The sequence below is a fragment of the Drosophila innubila genome, chromosome X (genome assembly GCF_004354385.1).
Source record: "Drosophila innubila isolate TH190305 chromosome X, UK_Dinn_1.0, whole genome shotgun sequence".
In the NCBI taxonomy this organism is placed as follows: domain Eukaryota; kingdom Metazoa; phylum Arthropoda; class Insecta; order Diptera; family Drosophilidae; genus Drosophila; species Drosophila innubila.
Window position 1 is genome coordinate 9,892,876 of NC_047626.1, and position 3,392 is coordinate 9,896,267.

The following is a 3,392-nucleotide window of genomic DNA, read 5'->3' on the forward strand; positions in this document are numbered from 1 at the left end:
TCAGCTGTATTTTTTATTATTGTTGCTGTTGCTGTTGCTGTTGCCTTGTTGGCATTTTTTGCCGTTCGACTGTAAGCGTGTTTAAAGCCTTGTTGATGGACACCTCTGAAAATGAGAACAACAAAGCTTAAATACCCTACATAAAATATACTCGATTCATTTATGATTTATATTCTTTTCATCTTTCATTTAAATGAAATCCTCCTACATATTTATTCATTTATTTCGTATCTCTACTTTATATGTCTGAAGATCATATCTTGGCATATATATCAACTGAATAAATTGAGTGAGAAGCGAAAAGGAAGAGCTATTTTTGTATGGTAGAAATTTTAATACGCTTAATTGGTTTACTTAAGTACATATAAGATACTTTGATCTGGTTGATACGAAGGATAAATAAATGTTCATTACAACTCTTTTGCAAATTTCCTTCTAATGTTAATTTACGTATTTGTATGTTTTATCTACTATACTGAAAAACAGTTGTACCAAGTTTAAGTCAAGTTTAAATGGTTACAAGAAATTAGCCTAAGATATATGATTAAGATATATAGTTTATAGAGACAAAAGCGCTTCTTTCAACAACATTATAATATTCTTTGAATAGTAATAAGTATAAAATGTTCATTATTTCCCCGAACTACTTTGTTTTATTTTCCATATCATGATAATGAAAGAAATATCATAGACTGCACTTCTTAAAATTATATTTTTGTAAACTACAATTGAAACAGAAAAAAATTTTCAAATTGCAAGGCATAAACGTTAATTTTTCGAATACACCACGATTTGGGTTGAGTAGGAGTAGATGGAAACATCACGTGGAACGTGCCTTAGTCAAGAAAACAAATGGTCAACTATATAAGTTGTATATATTTACAAGTAAAATTATACATAAGAGCTTTAGAAATGGCCTTTAGACAGAAAACATTCAAAGGGCATTTTGTCACGTATGCGTGAAAATTCTTAAGAAAATTGTTGATACGACGCTGACAGTTAATTTACGCTATTAATGATGGATGGGAAGTATTTATAAAAATTGAAGATATGCCAATTGATCAACTGATGACACGTGGAAATTGACTGATTAGCTGTTTCAAGAGTTGATTAATCAATTGTTGATCGACAGATGAATGGATAGATATTACCTTTCTTAAGGGAAGATTCTTTAGGCATTATAAACAATTGAGTCATGAGTTTTGAGTGTTTGGTTATATCGAATGATTATAATTAATGTTTATGTTTTTTTTTTCTGTTTCTGTTTCTGATTAAATGTTGTTGCCTGTCCAAATTCTGATGAAGTTCATTTGAGAAATTGCAAAAATAAAGCAAAGAAAACCAACGAAATTGAACGAAAAACAAAAACAAAACAATTTGATTTGAGATATTTGACGGCACTTTTGCTTTTGCCTCAATTTTCCATTTATTTTTACAATACGCTTTAGCCTGAAGGGCATACTCATACAGCAAACACCACACACACACACACACACACACACACTCACTCACTCACTCAGTTGTACACTTATACAGCCACTTGTTGTTGTTATTGTTATGGTATTTGTGTAGGGAATCCACCAGTCGCATTTTTGGGGTCGTGAGTCGACGCATCGACGTTTAAAAATATGATTTCTTTGCCTTTGACGTGCCACCAAAAATAAGTTCTCGATTCATTTCAAATTTGTTGTGAATACTCTTCTTGTTATTATTCCTATTGCTGTTATTGTTGTTGTCTTTGTTAATGTTATTATAAATAGAATTAAGTGGCGAATTGTGCGAGATTGCGTGCCAATTGATTGCCGGATATGATTTAAAAAAAAAAAAAATAGAGAGCGAGAGAAAAAAAATAAACGTAGCGAAATCAAAATCAAAACACAAACATCTTGCGGCCTTAGCAAAATGCCAAAACAACAAAAATAATGTTTATAATTATTCCTTTTCAGTGTTTTTTTTTTGGCCCTTGTAAAGGGGACAGTGATCTTAAAACATTGTTTTAATTATACTGCCTATCCAAGAAAGTTTTAATATGGATAATTTTATTTTTTAACGTTGATGGACACTTTTTCAGATATAATAGGGTGTCCCTATTTGAAAATATTTAATTTCAAGTCAACTAAAAAGATTTTAAGTTTGTGGATTTCAGATTTTAGCATCTCCTCAAAATGGATTGATTCCCTGAACTTTAGTTTAGTTAGTTTAATATATATTTTTAAGAAATCAAAGAAAATGAAATTTTTAACTAGAAATGAAGAATGCTTTATCAAAACATAAGCATCTTCTATAGCTACATATGATTAGATTTAGATACATTTCACTTGATGCTGTTGAACTCGTTTAAAAAGTCTATAAATTTTATAAAGAATTTGTTCGCTTCTTTCTCTCATAGCTGGAAGCTATCAAACAGTCCATAAGGCATATTGATGGGTGCTTTGATATAATAATGAACTGATCGCAACGAGACTGATACCAGGCCATGTGACTTGAGATTTGAGTATTATAAAAAGGAGGCAGGTGGGGAAAGAGGAGTGTGGCGGCAACTTCGATGGCAGGCGGCAGCGGCTACTATAAACACATTCCACACAGATTTACATACACACACACACACACAGACCGCACACACACACACACACACACACACAACCGCATAGAACAGAAGACACAACAATAAATATCTCGTAGTGAAATGCTTTTGTTTTAATGCCCCGCAAAACACAGCGCAAATTGACTGGATGATTGTGCGGCGGTTGTGGCTCTGCCAGTCATTTAAATATGTATCTACCATAGCCTCTATATACATAGATTCATATGTGTGCGTGTGTGTGTGTGTGTGTGCGTGTGTGACGTCATTAATGTACTGTAGTTAATTTCCAAATCTACTTTACTTTCAACACTTTCACTTTGCTTACTTTTTATGCGAGTGCAAAAAAAAAAAATGCAGAAAAAAATTTGATTAAAACTTTCACTTTTGAGTGCAACACGCATTCGACATGTTGTACAACAAATGTCACTTTGTATTTGTCATGTTTTGTTGTTGCAAATAATTTGACTTATTTCTCTATTTCTTTTTTTCACATAGGTTCGTTCCTTTTCTTCAACGTCGAAACTCACGCCAAACAAACAAGAAAATAAAGAACGAGCGGAGAACGAAACAAACGAACGAACGGACGCACAGAATAAGAATATGAAAATTATACAGATTGTTGAAAAATTATAGGAAAACCGAATAGGAAAAAATATGCAAATGCAGGCGAAACAACAAAAAACAAAAAAAAAACAACAACAACTAAGAAAATCTTCCGCTCTGTTTTGGCTGCTGCGATCTCACGGTAAAAGCGTTCGCATACGGGAGCGCACTGAATCCGTATCTGAAAATGATATATACCCAACAC

The 3,392-nt window shown here is 32.6% G+C and overlaps 1 long non-coding RNA gene across 1 annotated transcript; it reads right to left on the bottom strand.

The window, feature by feature from the left end:
- Positions 1 to 58: 58 nt before the first annotated feature.
- LOC117782953 lies at positions 59 to 3,392 on the bottom strand. Its single transcript, XR_004617341.1, has 2 exons — positions 3,329 to 3,392; positions 59 to 105 (listed from the first exon to the last, which is right to left on the bottom strand). It is a non-coding gene; the product is annotated as an uncharacterized LOC117782953 (long non-coding RNA).